General features: G+C 34.4%; 1 protein-coding gene across 2 annotated transcripts in view; it reads right to left on the bottom strand.

Moving 5' to 3' along the window:
- Positions 1–20,957, bottom strand: part of lingo2 (leucine rich repeat and Ig domain containing 2) — a 908,701-nt gene that overhangs the window by 656,465 nt on the left and 231,279 nt on the right. The gene's annotated exons all lie outside the window — the stretch shown is intronic.

The following is a 20,957-nucleotide window of genomic DNA, read 5'->3' on the forward strand; positions in this document are numbered from 1 at the left end:
CATGTTTATGATTTCATAGCATTTACCTGTGCTCCCATGTTTTCTTTGTGTTGTTGCTATTACCCCACCCCCCAAAAGGGGAGGCAAGGCAAGGGGGATTGTTTTTATATCATTAACTGAACATAAAACAAGTGCCTACAACGTCTCTTAGTTCTCTAACTCCATGGGTTTTACTGGTGAATCAATCCTATAGAAGATGAAAAGATGAAAAACTGTATTTTACACCAATTATTCACTTGTATTGATCAGATTAGTGGATCAACAGGTATTATATATTCTAGATCAGTAGATGGTTTTGGTCGCTGGTGGATGTTTTGGTCTTGATGGGTTAAATTCTCCTTTTACAGCCGATCACATTTTAACCTTGTATATGTAACACACTTATGCAAAAGGTGTGCCGTTGTCGACGGAAACGAGAAAACCTCCATGACACAAACGCACTGTATTTACCTTCATCATTCATAGATTTTGTCTTTGCTGCAGTTTAAGTCATTAATATATCATTAACTGAACATAAAACAAGTGTCTACAACCACTCTTAGTTCTCTACCTCTATGGTCTTACTGGTAAATCAGTGTGGTAGAAGATGAAAAACTGTATTTTACACCAATTATTTCACTTGTATTGATCAGATTAGTGGATCAACAGGTATTATATATTCTAGATCAGTAGATGGTTTTGGTCGCTGGTGAATGTTTTGGTCTTGATGGGTTAAATTCTCCTTTTACAGCCGATCACATTTTAACCTTATATACTGTATGTAACACACTTATGCAAAAGATGTGCCACTGTCTACGGAAACGAGAAAACCTCCATGACACAAACGCACTGTATTTACCTTCATCATTCATAGATTTTGTCTTTGCTGCAGTTTAAGTTGGCATTCTGTGTCAAATTAATCTGAGAGTCACTGAGTTCTATTTCCAGTCCCAATGTTTATGCCAAAGGCGGCATGAAAAATAGAAAATCTCAAGAGGCATTTAGCGTGAAAAAAACCCTTAAAATAGATTTAAAAACACTGATGTAATAAGCTCAGCTGTGAAGTCCAGGTAGTCAAAAAAAAAAACAAACACCGGTTTTACTGGTGTGGTGACACATGTACCACCACAACAGAGCAAAATACATCCCACAATCCTCTGCTTTTTGACTATTTGCTATGATGATCGGATGGGATCGATGTAATTCAGTGTTTTTCAACCCTCGGTTTGGAACCTCACGTGAGGTCACCTGGAATTAAAATGAGGTCACCTGAAATTTCTAGTAATTGATAAAAATAAAATAAAAAACTTATTAGTAAAAAATATATGGTGAGTTGAGAGAGACAATCACAATACATATAAGACAGACTGCAAAAATCTAAATCTTACCAAGTGTATTTTTTCTCATTTCTAGTCCAAATATCTCATCACACTTTAAATAAGACAGAATCACCTAAAGAGTAACTTTTCACTGAGATATAAGAACTGATTTTTAAACAATAGATCTGGAAAATCTTATTTCAAGAAATCTTACAAAGATAATTTTCACTTTTTCCACTGGCAGATTTTTTTGCTTGAATTAAAAAAAAAAAATTGAATTAAGCAAAAAAAAAAAAAAAAATCTGCCAATGGAACAAGTGAAATTAATCCTGACCAAGGAAAATCAAATTCTCACTTTGTGCAGTTATCTACACCTGGCTTTTCTGCCTCCGTCCATAAAAATATACATTACAGGGTGGGGAAGCAAAATTTACAATATTTTGAGGCAAGGATTGAAAGACAGTGTATGATCAATTAGTTTATTGAAAGTCATGAGAATTGATTTGCCACAAGAAAATGTACATAATAGAAAATGTTTTTATTCTATGTGTCCTCCTTCTTTCTCAATAACTGCCTTCACACGCTTCCTGAAACTTGCGCAAGTGTTCCTCAAATATTCGGGTGACAACTTCTCCCATTCTTCTTTAATAGTATCTTCCAGACTTTCTCGTAATAGTTTTGCTCATAGTCATTCTCTTCTTTCCATTATAAACAGTCTTTATGGACACTCCAACTATTTTTGAAATTTCCTTTGGTGTGACGAGTGCATTCAGCAAATCACACACTCTTTGACGTTTGCTTTCCTGATTACTCATATGGGCAAAAGTTTCTGAAAAGGTATGGATAATAATGTTAGGTATAATAATAATAATAATAATAATAATAATAATAATAATAATAATAACTTTATTTATATAGCACCTTTTAAAACAAAGTTTACAAAGTGCTTTGACAAACAAATAAAGGGCACAACAGCAGGATACCTGATGTAAATAAAAACACTAAAAACACTAAAATAGAAGCAACATAATAGGAGAGATGTGTACAACAATGCAGAAACAAGACACTTCAAATAGATTAAATGAATCGGAATAAGGAGGGCAGGGGTAATGTAACATGATGCTGTTAAATCAATGCAGAAGTAGAGGCGTGAGATAAAACAACATCATGTATGAGAATATAAACCAGCAATCAAACAGGATAAAATTCAAATTAAAAAATTAAAAAATTAAAAATTAAAAGGGACAAACAAAGGTATGATTATGACATCAATATATGTTTGGTTTCAAAACAATTGACGTAGTGCCTGCTGAGAAAAAACTACTAAATGTTCATTGTAAATTTTGCTTCCCCACCCTGTAAAAGACAGTTAATGCAAACACACCCGTTTGTACTCTTTTATTCCCTCACCCAATGAGAATCAATAAGAGAATCGGATCGATAAGTAATATCAATAATGGAATCAGAATCGTTAAAATCTGAACGATTCCCATCCCTAGTGTTGACAGTGCCTTAATGAACCTGTCGCCACAACCAGAGGAAACAACTAATTTTTTTGACCATTTACATCGGTGCCACACAGCTTTTATATCCTCCCGAGTATTTTTTTCATATATTTCGCAGGGTTAAAAATGCAATGTCAGTTTTTTCCAGTATGGTGCAGCCCTACTGGGAACGCTGGTGTAATTTCTGGGGTGTTCTGCTCTGCCAGTGTCGGCCATTGTGGACCTCTGGTTACCGTTCTCTCCGGTGATAAGAGCAGTACCCTGCCTCAACCTTATGCTAATCATTTTTACAGCCTTTGCTTAATTAAAATGTCACATCAACTCTGCAATATACAGCGGAGTTCTGTGCAAATTAAAAGGAATTAGGCTGGCAGATGTGGCCTTAATGGCTTAATCATGCCTTTACGTTCGTTCCAGTGAAGTGCGGCCACAGATGAATATTATTTCAACTCGCACATTGACAAGCGACGGCTAAAAAAAAAACAAAAAAAAACAACAACTTGATATGTAAATTTAGAGGCAGCTGCTCTGGGTATGCTGAAATCAGCCCATGAAACGTCAACATCTGACAAAAACAAGTCAGAGAACCGAGTAGGGACAGACATTTGGTAAACAGATTTATTAAGCGACATTCACATCAGGCATGTTCGTCTAGCGCTCCTGTCACCGCTATAAAAAAGAATTTCTATTAAAAAGTGCATAGACTTAAAGCATAAGACGCATTCAGATGACCTCAGGTTTGAATTTACTTTGTTAAAACCACTGCGACAACTAGAGCAGGAGAAGACGTCTACAACTGTGTCTGTGATGGCCTTTAAATATCAAAAAAAAAAAAAAAAAAAAAAGCCATCATACTGTATGTGTCGTGTGTTTGGATTAAATAATACGTCACAGACTGTGTTTTTATATTTAGCCAAGCCGGAGCATCTTTCTCTAACTCTAAAACAGTGCTGTCAACTTTAATAATAACACTGTCATCACAACCTCCTCCTCATATTGTAAATAGACTTGGTTCAATTTTTTCTTTTTTTTTTGCGGAAAATTAACGTCATATCATCTTTGAACACTTTACTCATAATTTCTTATCAACTTTTTTTTATCAACCTGAAAATGCTATGAATTAAAACCTGTAACTATTTTAGTCAAATACAATGCAATGCATAAAACAACACGTTCATAATAAAAGTAAAAGCACCATAAGCTGATATGACACTTTGCAACAAAAAAGCATGTACTGACTTAAAATATCGAATACCTTTTGATCCAATAATCTGATCAATAAATGTAAATAATTGAGGTAAAATACAGTTTCTCAGTTTTTATTGGAATTTCATGTGTCACATAGGCTACGTTCACACAGCAGGTCTTAATGCACAAATCGGATTTTTGGGTGAAATCCGATTTTTTTGTGTGCTCGTTCATATTTCACATTAAGTGCGACTTCTATCAGTTTTGAGAATGAACTGAATGCGACCCTGAAGTGACCCGCATGTGCAAAAGAGGTCCTGGTGTAATACAATGTAATATTGGTGTTTTATCTGTAGGCATTATAAGCTTTCAGCAAGTATATTTACGCCTCGCAAAATAACACACCAGTAGCGCGATTAGCAGTTAGGGTTAGCGATTAGTGGCTAGCGGAATTAACGGTTCCGGTAAAACTGCGTTCTAGGCCGTTTTTTGAACCTGTAAGTCATGACCTCAAACCACGACTCACGACTTCATTATGTTCCAGGCAAGTCACGCCAAACTGCCTGAGCGCAAGGAATTGTAGTAGCTAGACATAAAGAAACTAGCATGGTGGACCGTACATTATGCTCGTTTACAATCATTTCTATCGCCAAAGGTGGTTGCTCTTTGCTTATTTGAGGGAAACAGTGGAGGAAAAACGGCGCATAAGGCAAGAGAAGCTGTTCTACCTTTTATGTTATATTATCTGTATATTTGGATAAGTATTTGGTATTAATTTATTCTTGCACTCATTGGACTGAAAACTAGCTAACACTAGAGCAGCTACTGATCATGCAGAACATTTGCGGATAAATAATGTCAGAGCAGTACCTTGTTTTAATAAACAAGGCGTAAACACTGCATCCACGGGGACGCCATTGCTACGTGACGTCAGAACTCGCAACTGGGAGTACATCGATCTAATGCGAGTTCACGGGTGGGAAGTCACAGGTTTGACTGACATTCCACTGCATTTTCACCGGTAGAAGGTTGGAAAAACACAAGTTACGGGTTGCCTGCAACGCAGCATTAGGCTTAGGGTTAGGGGTTAGTGATTAGCAGTTAGTGGCTAGCACATTGGCACGCCATCAAATGGGGTTAAATAACACGCGAAAGGATGAAAATGCGTACATATAGTACGCCAAATGCAATAAACTGGTATCACATACAATGCGATTTCATGAGATCAGTCCATGTAATACGTGACCACGCAGGCACGCGCTGTGTTCAGGGAAGTATGTATGTTTTTCCTGTCGCTCCTCCTCTTGGGACGCAGAATTGTGATGTTTGTCGCATTTCAATGATATAAAGGTTAAAGGGTAAACACAACCTGGCCATTCAGACTGAAGTCGCATTGCAAAATATCAGATACGTATCAGATTTAGGACCATATATGAAAGTGGCCTGGCTTGCATTTGAAAAAATTAGTGTAACAAATCGGATATAGGTCACATATGGGCAAAAAAAATCGGATTTGGGCCACATTTACCTGCAGTCTGAACATAGTCATTAATTCAGCGATAAAACCCATGTAGTTTGGCAGAATGACAGTGACTGTGCTCATGTTTATGTTCACTTACTGACAGATTTTTCTCAGACAAAACATTCCATCCTGTGTTTTTTCTGTTTTGATATAATAACCTTTGAATTCACACTCAGCTTGTATGAACATAAGCAGTGAAGTATTTGCTAAATGCAGAGGATAATAGAACAGAGGTTGCGCTAGACATTTTTATTGTCCGTCATTTTGATGGACAGGGTCGTAAAAATTCCGTCATCACATTATTATCCGTCATTTCAAATTTTTATTTTTTAATGATAATGAGATATATTTAGTAGTATTTAACCCTCCGGTATCCAGGTGCGCCTTTTAGGCACACTTTGCACTTCGTGTTAAAAAACTTCATATTATTTTTCTCAATTTAAATAAGGTTAGAATTCAAAATTTGTTCATTTTTGCATGATCTTTAAAATTCTGGCTACCAACTAAAATGTGCACATTGTAAACAAAAGAAAATTACAAGACTAGCATCTGTCTCCCAAGTGTGCCCAAAATGCACTGTTTCTTCCATTTCATATGTATGATTAGGGCTGACCTTGATTTACAAAAATAAAATCAAATTAGAGCAGAAAAATAAATCAATATATAATATTTAATAGTTTGATTTATACGTGTGCATTTTACGCACACTTGGTGACAGATGCTAATATTTTTGAACATTTGACCTAACGACAAAAAAATTAATGCAAATTAACCAATGCTGGAGTTAATCATTGACATATGCCAGGATGCAAAAATCAAATAATATGTGATCCACTTTTTATGTAGTATATTGAAAAAAAAAATTTTTGTGTGTTTTTTCCATCCAAAAAAAAAAAAAGGTTTGTTTTTATTACAAACACAGCATTTAAAGGGTTAAAAAATGTGACAATTATTGAGCATTTGGTATTTTTATTTATGGCTGAAGTTGATGAAATCAAAAAAAGTGTAAAAGAATTAAAAACAAACTGAATGAATTTTTTTTTTTTTTTTTTTACATTATTCCACAAGTGTGTGAAAAAGGCACACTTGGTGCTTAGTAAGGGCCTTGCTGGACGGGATACCAGAGGGTTAATGTTCAAAAATATGATATCACAACTCGCATAATTATATACGCCACTTTTAATCGGTGTGTTATCTGTAGACATTCTAAGCTTTCCTTGTGTTTGTTCATGCAGTGTCAGATACCATGAACTGAGGGTCAGGGTTCGGGTTATGTGAACCACAGATCTGGGAACAAATTGACATGCCATCAAATAACACATGAAAGGTAGAAAATGCGTACAAAAACACACCAAATGCCATCAGAACTGGAGTATTCCTTGCTTGTCCGTCATCCTTCACTGCATTAGTCCTTCTTTTTTCACCGTGTTTATCAATGCCATCCAGTTTACTGGGCTTTAAAATAACTAAGGAGACTCAGCTGTCTGCACAGTTTGCACTAGCAAAGTAGCATCTAATTTTGGTTAAAGTTAGCTAAACAACAATTACCCTCAGTATTTTAACCTGTCAAAATGATAGACAGCCTTCAGAATTTTCCGTCATTTAAAAAAAATCTGTCAATGACGGAATATTTTCGGTTAACACGACCTCTGTAATAGAACAATTGTCTGTAAATTCCCAGTTTGGGATAAATAAAGTCCGTTCATCCATCCATCCATCCAGCCATCCATCCATCCATCTAAATCGGGGGTGTCAAACTCATGTTAGTTCAGGGGCCACATACAACCTAATATTTTATAAAGAGGGCCGCACCAGTAAAATAATAGGGTAACAAACTTATAAATAATGTCAACTCCAAAGTTTTCTTTGTTTTCGAGTGAAAAAAAGGCAAATTCTGTAATGACAATGTTTACATCTATGAACCGTACTTGAACATAACATGAACAAATATGAACAACCTGAAAATTCTTTAAAAAAAATAATAAGTGCGATTTTAACAATATTACGCCTTAGTTTATCATTTATACATGTGCATTATGAGTTTCAGATCACAGTGGATCTATAAATGCACAAAACATTTAGTAACAGGCAGAATATTAGTAAAATTAGAGTGCTGTTAAGACATTTCAGGTTGTTCACATTTTTTGTAAAAGGCTAGTCTGTAAATGTAAACATTTTTGTGTAATTTTACTTTAAAAAAAAAAAAAAAACTGAAACAAAGAGAAAAATTTACAGTTTTCATTATTTACAAGTTATTATGATAGTATTTTACTGGTTTGACCCACTTTGGATTGAATTGAGCTAAAATGATTTTAATATCTTCAGTGTAATTTTTGCATTTCACAAATTCATCCCAGGGGCCGGATTGGACTCTGGGCCGGTTTTGGCCCCCGGGCCGCATGTTTGACACCTGTGATCTAAATGGTGATAAATGACTTAAAAGAGGTTAAATATAGAAAAAAAATCATGTGGAAGTCATCATAGTCCCAGTTCTGGGTCTTTAAGGGTTAATACTTCCACATCTGTATCTACACATGCTGATATTAAACGTGTTTCTCATGTACAAATTCTCATAAAACTATCAGAGTTTCCAGTCGCAGTATTTTCTGCTGTTGAATGCCTTGCTGGTACTGTAACATGGTTTCCTCTTCGATACAAGACCCCGACAGCAGATACTTCTTCATAAAAAACAGCTTCCAGAAATGTACAAAGCAGGTTTGTGACCTATCCTCTGCTAGAATAACTGTGCACTTTATTGCACCGAGTCCTCCCTGCACACTCACATACACAGTTTCACATCCAAGGCGATTCATTTTGATTATTTCTGTGATGGGTTGACCTTTCACCTCTTCTTAACCTGACCTCTGCTTATTCCTCCAACGCCGTAGAAAAGCAGCTGCGACAATCAGGCTGGGAAATCCACTTCTTTTTCCATTTTGTCACGCCACTTCCATGTGCGACTCTACATTTTTCTTCCTGGACTCTGTTTATCTTTACTTCCCTGTACTACAGCCTTTTCCCCTTAACCCTTTATCGGGCATGTGACCATTTTTGGTTATTAACAGTTCCAGTGAGGACAGTGAGTCAACAATCTCAGGTCCAATGTGTCTTATGTTGGTCTAATGTCCTAAAATATATGTTCCTTTGACGCTACCTGTGTTTTTCTTGTATTTTTTTATATTAATTCTTGTATTTTTTTTTTTTTTTTTTAATTTGGCCACTTACAGGTAAGGAACCAAATACGGTAACTTCGTTGACCTTGATTTTCTACATGACAATCAAAAATGTTGAAAAATGTCACAAAAGTAATAATATCTTACGTCCTCCAATAACACACTAAGGTTGAAATGTTGAATTTTAGAGTATTTCCATGAGTGAACCATAAAGGGTTAAGAGTAATTATTTAAAATATTATAATTTTATCTCAAACTTCACTTCAGATTTATTTAATGATAGATTTTTCTTTAAAAAAAACAAAAAAACATTCTCCAGTTTTTTTCTGTTTTGATATAATCTTTGAATTTATGCTGATTTTGTATGAACATGAGCAGTGAATTAGTTGCAAAATGCAGAAAATAATAGCATAACAAATGGTGATAAATTACTTAGCTTTTTTTTCTTTTAATTAAATAATTGTCTGTATTGAAAACATCATGACGCAACACTTTTTTCAGATGCATTTTTTTTTTTTTTTAGTTATGGAATGTCCTTTTGCAGTGGACCTTTTTTTGGACAGAAAACCCATAGCTGGGTCTTAGGAGGTTAAATGGAGAAAAATTTATCTGGAAGTCGAAACAAAAGTAGTTTTACGTCTTTAAACCTTTATCGGCCAAGTGACTATTTTTGGTAATTTCCGTATACGTTACAGGACAGTGACAGCAACAGTTACAGTGAGGAAACAAAACTCATGTCATGTGTTTTTCTTGTGTTTTTAATTTCGACTTCTTTGATTTTTTTTTGTTTTTTTTGTTTTGTTTTTCAATTTTTGCCACTTATGGGTACAGGACCAAATACGGTAACTTCAATGACCTTGATTTTCTACATGACAATAAAAAATGTTGAAAAATGTCACAAAAGTAATAAAATCTTACATCCTCCAATAACACACTAAGGTTGAAATGTTGAATTTTAGAGTATTTCTATGAGTGAACCATAAAGGGTTAAGAGTAATTATTTAAAATATTATAATTTTATCTGAAACTTCACTTCAGATTCGCTTAATGATAGATTTTTTTGGAAAAAAAAAAAAAACAAAACAAAAAAACAAAAACAAAAAAAAAAATTCCAGTTTTTTTTTTTTCTGTTTTGCTATAATAATATTTTAATTTATGCTGATTTTGTATGAACATGAGCAGTGAATTAGTTGCAAAACGCAGAAAATAATAGCATAATAAATGGTGATAAATTACTTAGCTTTTTTTCTTTTAATTAAATAATTGTCTGTATTGAAAACATCATGACGCAACAGTTTTTTCAGATGCATTTTTTTAAAATTATGGAATGTCCTTTTGCAGTGGACATTTTTTTTTTTTTTTTTGGACAGAAAACCCATAGCTGGATCTTAGGAGGTTAAATGGAGAGAAAAAATTATCTGGAAGTCGAAACAAAAGTAGTTCTACGTCTTTAAACCTTTATCGGCCAAGTGACTATTTTTGGTAATTTCCTTATACATTACAGGACAGTGACAGCAACAGTTACAGTGAGGAAACAAACCTCATGTCATGTGTTTTTCTTGTATTTTTAATTTCGACTTCTTTGATTTTTTTTTTTTTTTTTTTTTTTTGCAACTTATGGGTACGGAACCAAATACGGTAACTTAAATGACCTTGATTTTCTGCATGATAATAAAAAAAATTTGAAAAATGTCACAAAAGTAATAAAGTCTTATGTCCTCCAATACCACACTAAGGTTGAAACTTTAAATTTCAGAGTATACATATGAGTGAACTATAAAGGGTTAAAGTGTAATCCTAAGAATGAATGTAGAGACTAAATTTAGGCGCCCAATTTGAAGCCGCACCACTTCACTGATAAGCTGTACCAGTGATCTGTCAGAGCACTCAGGGTCTGCTACATTATGACAATACAGACGAATAAAGCAGATGAAAGAGAATAGCCTGGCAAGAGCAGAAATCAGATGGGCAGAGGGAGAGGAAAAAAAAAAAAAACAATCTAAAGTCTAATTGTGTTATGCCTCACGGCGGCGAGGGAGTTCAGAGACACATTTTCCTTCCACACGTCGCTCGGCACAGTCCCTTCTCTGATGTGATCACATTAATTTCCAACTGGTCCCAGTCTTTCCCACCACATCTTCCCTGGACGCATTTATTGAAAAGACAAAAAAAAAAAAGGACATGAAAAGAAAATGGTGGTGGTGGTGGTGGGGGGGGGGGGACGTAACCAGACCTATTAGGTATTACCAGAAACATGTAGCGCTGACATTTAAGCGAGTGGGCTGGATGTGTCTGACACCCTCCAGGTCATTCTGTGTCATCTCTGCCCTTTGGGAAGAAAATGTCACTTTGATGCCTTTAAGGCGTCATTGAGAGCACTCATTTAGACGAATAAACTTCCTGTTGTTACTCATTGTGCTAAATAAGAACACTGCAGTCCCAAACCACATTTCCCTTTAACCCATACAGACACAGAGCTACGGTTATTTCAGCTCCCAAAAGAAATTTTCTCTATTTTTTTTTACCTTTCTTAAATAACACTGGTCTACAATTTTTTAGACATTAAATGTGCTAAATGTTACGTATTTTAATAAGATTAATTGGAAAATAAATGACAAAAGTGCCGGTTTGCTGATGTTTTCAAGATATATGATTAAGTGTTATTACACATATATATTGGTTTATGTACATTTATATAATAGTTTTATAAATCTTCCACTAAATAGAACCTGTAAAGTGAATGTATTCTAATGTGTAGACAGTGTTTTGAAGTAGATCTTGTAGCTCTGAGACAAATATTCCTTTTGAGTCAAACCCATTCTCTCGTTAATTCTTGAATTTCACATTTTGACCCAAGGCTGGATCTTGGAAAGTTCAGCCAAGCAGCATTTTGACTTGATTTTTCTTTATCAGTGACTCTCATGTTGTAAAATTTCATTACTTTTATTCTGGAAGCATTTTCCTTGTAGACCAGTGTAATTTATCAGCATTTATTCTAATGTTATGCTCTTTATTTTAAGTGAACATCATGTATTTTCCTATATTTAATTCACTGAATATGTAGATGTTCATAAAAGCTCAGATTAAAGTTGACGGTAATTTAAAACTGAAGAAAAAGCTAATTTATCTTTATTTTTTTTATTTATTTTTTTATTTTATTTCGAACATGCAAAGAAAAATAAGACAAAACAAAGCAAATCAAGACAAACAAAATAACATTCAAATGGACAGAAACTATCCTCAAGCACACACAAGTCTGAATATCGCATGGTTAAAAATCTTTAAAAATCTTTAAAAATCTATCATTAACTGAAGATAAACCACGTGTCTCCATCCACTGTCATTGATCCAACTCCATGGGTTTTACTGGTGAATCAGTGTTGTAGAAGATGACGGTGTTTCCATGGTAACTACAGTGCCTCCGAACGTCCAAATGGGTCATATTTGATGACCATGAAAAGACGACAAACTGCATTTGACATCAATTATTTACATGTATTGGTAGGATTAATGCATCCACAGGTATTTAAACAGTTTTCATCAGTAGATGATTTTGGTCGACAGTGGATCAGTTGACAGCGCTACTTTTATGTCAGCTCCGAAATTATATTTTCTCTATTTTTTTTTTTTTTTTACCTTTCTTAAATAATTTATCAGCAATTATTATAAAGTTATGCTGTGTATTTTAAGTGAACGTCATGTCTTTTCCTATATTTAATTCACATGGTTTGTTCACATAGATGTTCATAAAAGCTCAGATTAAAGTTGATGGTAATTTAAAACTGAAGAAAAAGCAAATTTGTCTTTAAAAAACTATCATTAACTGAAGATAAACCACGTGTCTCCATCCACTGTCATTGATCCAACTCCATGGGTTTTACTGGTGAATCGATGTTGTAGAAGATGACGATGTTTCCATGGTAACTACAGCGCCTCTGAACGTCCAAATGGGTCATATTTGATGACCGTGAAAAGATGAAAAACTGCATTTTACATCAATTATTTACATGTATTGGTAGAATTAATGCATCCACAGGTATTAAAACAGTTTTCATCAGTAGATGATTTTGATCGACAGTGGATCAGTTGACAGCGCTACTTTTATGTCAGCTCCGAAATTATATTTTCTCTACATCTAACCTTTCTTAAATGATGTATCACCATTTATTTATCATAGCATCCTTTGTATTTTGTATTTTATCAGGATAAATCAGTTATTTTCCTGTATTTAATTCACTGATCAGGTAGATGTTCATAAAAGATCAGATTAAAGTTGAGGGTTATTCTATCAAAAACAGAAAAAACTGAAGAAAAAGTAACGTTTTCAGCCTGAACATAAACCCAGTGTTTCCATCCACTGTTTTGATCCAACTCCATGGGTTTTACTGGTGTATCAGTGTTGTAGAAGATGGATCAGCAGGTATTAAATAGTTTTTATCAGCAGATGATTTTGGTCGACAGTGGATCAGTTGATAGCACTACTTCTGTGTCAGCTCCCAAATGAAATCTTCTCTATATCTAACCATTCTTAAGTGATTTATCACCCTATATTTACAATAGTATCCTCTGTATTTTGTATTTTATCCGTATAAATCAGCTATACGTCCAAATGGGTCATATTTGATGACCGTGAAAAGATGAAAAACTGCATTTGACATCAGTTATTTACATGTATTGGTAGGATTAATGCATCCACAGATATTTAAACAGTTTTCATCAGTAGATGATTTTGGTCGACAGTGGATCAGTTGACAGCGCTACTTTTATGTCAGCTCCGAAATTATATTTTCTCTCTTTTTTTTTTTTTTACCTTTCTTAAATAATTTATCAGCAATTATTATAAAGTTATGCTGTTTATTTTAAGTGAACGTCATGTCTTTTCCTATATTTAATTCACATGGTTTGTTCACAAAGATGTTTATAAAAGCTCAGATTAAAGTTGATGGTAATTTAAAACTGAAGAAAAAGCAAATTTGTCTTTAAAAAACTATCATTAACTGAAGATAAACCACGTGTCTCCATCCACTGTCATTGATCCAACTCCATGGGTTTTACTGGTGAATCGATGTTGTAGAAGATGACGATGTTTCCATGGTAACTACAGCGCCTCTGAACATCCAAATGGGTCATATTTGATGACCGTGAAAAGATGAAAAACTGCATTTTACATCAATTATTTACATGTATTGGTAGAATTAATGCATCCACAGGTATTTAAACAGTTTTCATCAGTAGATGATTTTGATCGACAGTGGATCAGTTGACAGCGCTACTTTTATGTCAGCTCCTAAATGAAATTTTCTCTACATCTAACCTTTCTTAAATGATGTATCACCATTTATTTATCATAGCATCCTTTGTATTTTGTATTTTATCAGGATAAATCAGTTATTTTCCTGTATTTAATTCACTGATCAGGTAGATGTTCATAAAAGATCAGATTAAAGTTGAGGGTTATTCTATCAAAAACAGAAAAAAACTGAAGAAAAAGTAACGTTTTCAGCCTGAACATAAACCCAGTGTTTCCATCCACTGTTTTGATCCAACTCCATGGGTTTTACTGGTGTATCAGTGTTGTAGAAGATGGATCAGCAGGTATTAAATAGTTTTTATCAGCAGATGATTTTGGTCGACAGTGGATCAGTGGACAGCACTACTTCTGTGTCAGCTCCCAAATGAAATCTTCTCTATATCTAACCATTCTTAAGTGATTTATCACCATATATTTACAATAGTATCCTCTGTATTTTGTATTTTATCCGTATAAATCAGCTATTTTCCTGTATTTAATTCACTGATCAGGTAGATGTTCATAACACATCAGATTAAAGTTGAGGGTTATTATATAAGAAACAGAAAAAACTGAAGAAAAGTGTTTTTTTCACTGAAATATATATAATTAACTGAACATAAACCACGTGTCTCCATCCACTGTTACTGATCCAACTCCATGGGTTTTACTGGTGAATCAATGTTGTAGAAGATGATGGTAACTACAGAGCCTCTGAACGTCCAAATGGGTCATATTTGATGACCGTGAAAAGATGAAAAACTGCATTTTACATCAATTATTTACATGTATTGGTAGAATTAATGCATCAACAGGTATTAAAACAGTTTTAATCAGTAGATGATTTTGATCGACAGTGGATCAGTTGACAGCGCTACTTCTGTGTCAGCTCCTAAATGAAATCTTCTCTATATCTAACCGTTCTTAAGTGATTTATCACCATATATTTACAATAGTATCCTCTGTATTTTGTGTTTTATCAGTATAAATCATGTATTTTCCTGTATTTAATTCACTGATCAGGTAGGTGTTCATAAAAGCTCAGAACCCCTTTAGCCCTATCAGCCCGTCCGTGTGCCAAAAAATTATATTAATATTCATCTACTTTAAAAATATAATAAATCAGGACAATGGATGTTTTTTTTCAACTTTTGCTCAAAGTTTAGACCCTAATGTTAATAAAAGTACATCAAAAGTGTATTTTAGTGCAAACTTTAATGTTCAAACATGATTTTTAATCTTTGCGGGGTGAAATATACGCTATTAAAAATCTCTGACACGAACAATTAATTTATGCATATCATCGTCAATCCAGCCAAAAAAGAAAAAAACAGGCGAGGATAAAAAAATTCTAATTTCTCTTTTAGTTTGTTACAGTTTACTCAGGCATAGTAATAGATACATTATTTTAGACAATGGGAATAGATTCTGTGAGGTCTGTAAATGTCCATAGACACCAAGAACATCCATTTGAACCTTATTATTATAAGTATTATAAGTAATTCTTCATTTACTTTGGGTTTGTCTTTTTAGGCGTTTTTCCCCTGAAAATATGGTCAGGGTTAAAGTTGAGGGTTATTCTATCAGAAACAGAAAAAACTGAAGAAAAAGTTTGTTTTTATTTTTTTTTTTTCAGTAAAATATATCATTAACTAAACATAATGCAAGTGTCTCCATCCACTGTCATTGATCCAACTCCATGGGTTTTACTAGTGAATCAATGTTGTTGAAGATGACAGTGTTTCCATGGTAACTACAGAGCCTCTGAACGTCCAAAAAAAGCCATTAAAAAGCATTAAGTTAGATTTGCCGATACCTGCAGAAACCCCGCTGGCAAAAACAGTGCTTTTAGGCCAGGGGTGTCCAAACTTTTTTTAAAGAGGGCCAGATCTGATAATGTGGAGACTGCCAGGGGCCAGTGGTCCCCTCGGATGTTTTTCGAACAGTAAAAATTACATATAAAAGCACTGTTCTACAACAATTTTATTTTCATTGTCACAATATCATTTTTTTAAATGGCAATGTAACCAAATCTAAGCCACTCAGGTGTGAACAAGTTAAAAAAAAAAAAACAATTCTGCCTTCCTTTCACACTGGAGTCAGATAACATAGAACAAACTGTGTGGAGTATCTTAAACGTCCAAGAAGTTGATAAAAATCTTAACCCCACATTCATTTTAAACATGACTTATATGAGTAATTATTACTCATATATTACTCAGTAATGCAAAGTCTGTTAACATTTCAGATGAAAACATATGACTCTTACTCTTGTCTTTCACAAAATCATTCAGAAAGTAATATTTGTGTCACATCTACGAGTACATAACACCAGCAGTTAGAGGCAACTAACCTGGCAACTTGGTAGCCTGTCCTGGTGGTGAATTCATTGAACTCCCAGGTTCACATGAAGAGTCACTGTTGTGAGTTTAAAGCAGCTTGAATTTGCTTCACTTTTTCGGAGCGCTCACTCCCTGCTAGCTTGTCGTATGCGTTAGCATGTTTTGTCTGCTCGTGTCTCTTTACATTGAATTCCTTAAACAAGGCAACAGTCTGTAGACAAATTAAGCAAACACAATCGCCTTGATTTTCAGGGGAAAAAAATTGTAATTCCCATCTCTCCTGGAAGCGGCGGCCCTCACTGTCAACTTTTTTTTTTTTATTTACAGGCGCCATGGTTAGAAATTAGCAAAAAGGCTTCACGGCAAAGTCACAGAACCAGATAGAGTTAGAGTGGTGCTGCCACCATGAGGTGAAAGGAGAAACTGCATTTTGAACCTTTTATGATTCATGTACTCGGATCAACAGTCCAAGCGGGCCATAAATAATACATTATAAAACCGAAGCTGTGGGCCGTATAAAATCTGACCGCGGGCCGTGACTGGCCCCCGGGCCGGACTTTGGACATGCCTGTTTTAGGCATTCCATGTTTTCTTTTCTGTCTGTTTTAGTCACATGATACACACAGGAGTTAGGACTGGATTGCACAACCACTGTTGTTGATGACTTGACGGTCTAATAATTTTTTCCACGACTGTATCAAACCTCTACAACATAGTTAAGTCCGCTGTTATTTTCAGAGGCAACATTTAATGGCCCTCTTCACTTGTTTCCTGTCAGTGGCATCGCATCTACTTTACATTTTCTTTAGATTGAAAATGTAAAACGTAAACATCCATCACTGTGTGTAATTCATAACATTTCAATTCATTAGATCGTCTGTAAACATGTCACCTCAGACTTATTTCCACCAACAGTGGGAGGGAAAAAAAACTCCCATGCCGCTTCCGATGCTACTTTTAATAGAGAGACGCGCCGTGGCAGAAAATACACACTGTGCATTAAAAACAATCATGACATACGAGTTGTGACTGTGCTGACTAATATTTCTCATGTCAGACTTTAGTAAATGCACGACTTGTCTTCAGTGGCGTCGCATCCTGCTTCACGCTGCTGCTCTTTGAAGGTCACAGAAATAATGCAGGATTTCACATGTGGCTCTAGCTCCAGTAAAAAAAAACTAAATGTGTGTTTATCGTTTCCAAAAATAGAGAAATCCCAGACAGAACCAGTATCAAAGTCTCTTCCTCTTTCCACCTGCTGAAGTGGATTTTTGTTGGTGCAAAATCTAATGCTGCTTATTTTTAAGATTAAAATTTACCACATTACCAAAGACAAAAACACAAAAATCTGTCTGTTTTGCATAAGGTCACGGCATTTCAGAAGAGCAAAGAATTAACCCTGAACAACAACAATAACAAAAAAAAACAAACTCTACAGATATTGTCATTTGTCAGCAGAAAAAAAAGAAAAATCCTGATCCATTAACTCTCCGGTATCCCGTCCAGTAAGGCCCTTACTAAGCACCAAATGTGCCTTTTTGGCACGCTTGTGGAATAACGTCAAAAAATTTTCATACAGTTTGTTTTTAATTCTTTTACACTTTTTTCTATTTCATCAACTTGAGCTGTAAATAATTTACCAAATACTCAATAATTGTCACATTTTTTAACCCTTTAAATGCTGTGTTTGTAATGTAAACAAACCAGTTTTTTGGATGCAAAAAACACACTTTTTTTTTTTTTCTTTTTCAATATACTACATAAAAAGTGGATTACATATTTAATTTTTGCAGCCTGGCATATGTCAATGATTAACTCCAACATTGGTTAATTTGCATTATTATTTTTGGCGCTAGGTCAAATGTTCAAAAATACTAGCATCTGTCACCAAGTGTGCGTAAAATGCACACCTATAAATCAAACTATTAAGTATTAAATATTGATTTATTTTTCTGCTCTAATTTGATTTTATTTTTGTAAATCAAGGTCAGCCCTAATCATCATACATATCAAATAATCATTCATTTTAGATTTTTTTAACCCTTTAAACGATCTCTTTTCATCATGATGTCACTACATTTTTTGATGCAAAAAACACAAAATATGGTGGTTGTTTTTTTTGTTTTCAAAATACTTCATAAAAATTGGATTACATATTATTTGATTTTTGCAGCCTGGCATATGTCAATGATTAACAGCAACATTAACAACGTTAATAAATTAATTTAGACCCTCACCTCTCAAATGAAGCTCAGATATCAGTAAAAGCATGAGTTATGCCTTAATGCTTTCAGATCAAAAACAGTGGTTATAATGGAAGAAATAGTGCGTTTTAGGCACACTTGGGAGACAGATGCTAGTCTTGTAATTTTCTTTTGTTTACAATGTGCACATTTTAGTTGGTGGCCAGAATTTTAAAGATCATGCACAAATGAACAACTTTTGAATTCTAACCTTATTTAAATTGTGAAAAATAATATGAAGTTTTTTAACACGAAGTGCAAAGTGTGCCTAAAAAGCGCACCCGGATACCGGAGGGTTAAATATACAGTACATTGTGTTTACATCTACTCACGCTGTATAAAACTCTGACTAATTTGCACTCTGTACGCATTGACGACATAAATAATATACACAAACATATACTTTAACAGACCGGATCTCTGTACACATCTACTCATTCATATATATTTATTTTATACTATTCTTCAACCCATTGTTGTCCTTGTTTCTAGTTGAATGTTTGTTTTTATGAGTTTATATGAGTCCCAGTACAACCTTAAGGCAGTGGTGTCAAACATGTGGTCCGGGGGCCAAATGCGGCCCGCCAAAGGATCCAATCTGGCCCGTGGGATGCATCAGCAAAAATTACACTGAAGATATTAACAATCAAGGATGTCGTAGTCGTTTTTGTTCAGGTTCCACATACAGACCAAGGTGATCTCAACTAAAATAACAGCATAATAACCTATAAATAATGACTCCAAATTTTCTTAGTTTAATGTGAAAAACAGAATATTACATTACATCTATAAATAAGGACAACTCCAAATTTTTCTTTGTTTTAGTGTAAAAACTTACATAAAATGATGAAAATATTAACATTTACAAACTATTCTTTAACAATAAAATGCAAAAAACCTGAAATTTTGAAAGTGAAATTTTAATTATGAATTATTCTTCCTGTTATTAAATATTTTGTGCCTTTGTAGATCCAATCCGTACTATGCACGTATAAATGGTAAGTTGAGGTGTAATATTGTTAAAATTGCACTTATTTTTCTCAAGAAATTTCAGGGTTTTTTTCAGGTGATTCACATCATTTCTGTTTGGAAAGTTTGCAAATGTACATATTTTTATAATTTAATTTTGATTGCACGAAAACAAAGAGAAAAATTTGGAGTCGTCATTATTTACAAGTTGTTATGCTATTGTTTTACTGGTCCGGCCCACTTGAGATCAATTTGGGCTGAATGTGGCCCCTGAACTAAAATGAGTTTGACAGCCCTGCCTTAAGGGGACCTGTACGTTTAATAAATCACAGGTAGGGACCAACACAAAAGGCAAATGCACGTTTGTAATTGGAGTAAAATTATGGAATAACCTTGGTGAAGAATTAAAAACATGCACATCAGTCACCACATTGAAAAGGATGTTTAAAACCAAGGTATTCAATAAATGTAAAATATTACAATAAAGCACCAGTAAGGTAGTTGTCAGTATGGATCTAAAATTTTGCTTAGATTATATTATTTGTTTTATTATATTATTGTTTAAAATGGTGCCATCTTGTTGTCTTGTTTTGTTTCCTTCTTGTAAATAGGGTAGGCATAAATAAACTGTTGTTTCAGCCTACGCCTTTTCGTCCATGTTTAATATAGAAATCCAAACTGTATGTATGTATGAGGGCCGTTCATTAAATTCATGGCCTCACCCAGAACAGAACAACACAGACTGATAATTTATATTTTATTTTTCAACATAATCTCCATTTACAGCAATGCACTTGGTCCATCAATGTTCAAGCATCACTATCCCATCACGAAAGAATGTAACATCCTGTATTATAACAACCAGTATTTCTGGGTGAGGCCATGAACTTATTCAACAGCCCTCGTATGTATGTATCATGTTCTGTTAAATGGACAAATAAATTCCTATTACTACAGGGTGTCAGTGTAGACTTTGTCTTTTCGGTATCCCCAGAAAAAAAAAACCAAAGTCTAGTGGTGTGAGGTCTGATGAACGCAGAGGGTATTCAACGAAACCCCTCCGTCCAATCCACCTGTTTGGCAACTTCACCAGACCTCACACCACTAGACTTTTTTTTTTTTTTGGCAAAAAAGCCTGCAAAAGTCGCTGAATTGAGAGCAGCCATTGAATGTGAATGCATGCAAATACCAAGAGAACTGTTTGGTGATGAGTGCGATTCCATTGCTTGGCGTTGTCAGCAGTGTCCGGACCAGAACAGGTGGTGACAAAACAATAAAATGATGTTTGTAAATTCTATTACATTGTGAAAATTAAATGAATTTTAATAAACACCTACTTTACAATTATTTCAAGTGTGTATACATTTTTTGGGGACACCCTGTATATTAGGTCTATGTTTAAGTGTGTTCGTTTATGTTGAAATTGT

This window comes from Sphaeramia orbicularis, chromosome 10 (assembly GCF_902148855.1).
Source record: "Sphaeramia orbicularis chromosome 10, fSphaOr1.1, whole genome shotgun sequence".
In the NCBI taxonomy this organism is placed as follows: Eukaryota; Metazoa; Chordata; class Actinopteri; order Kurtiformes; family Apogonidae; genus Sphaeramia; species Sphaeramia orbicularis.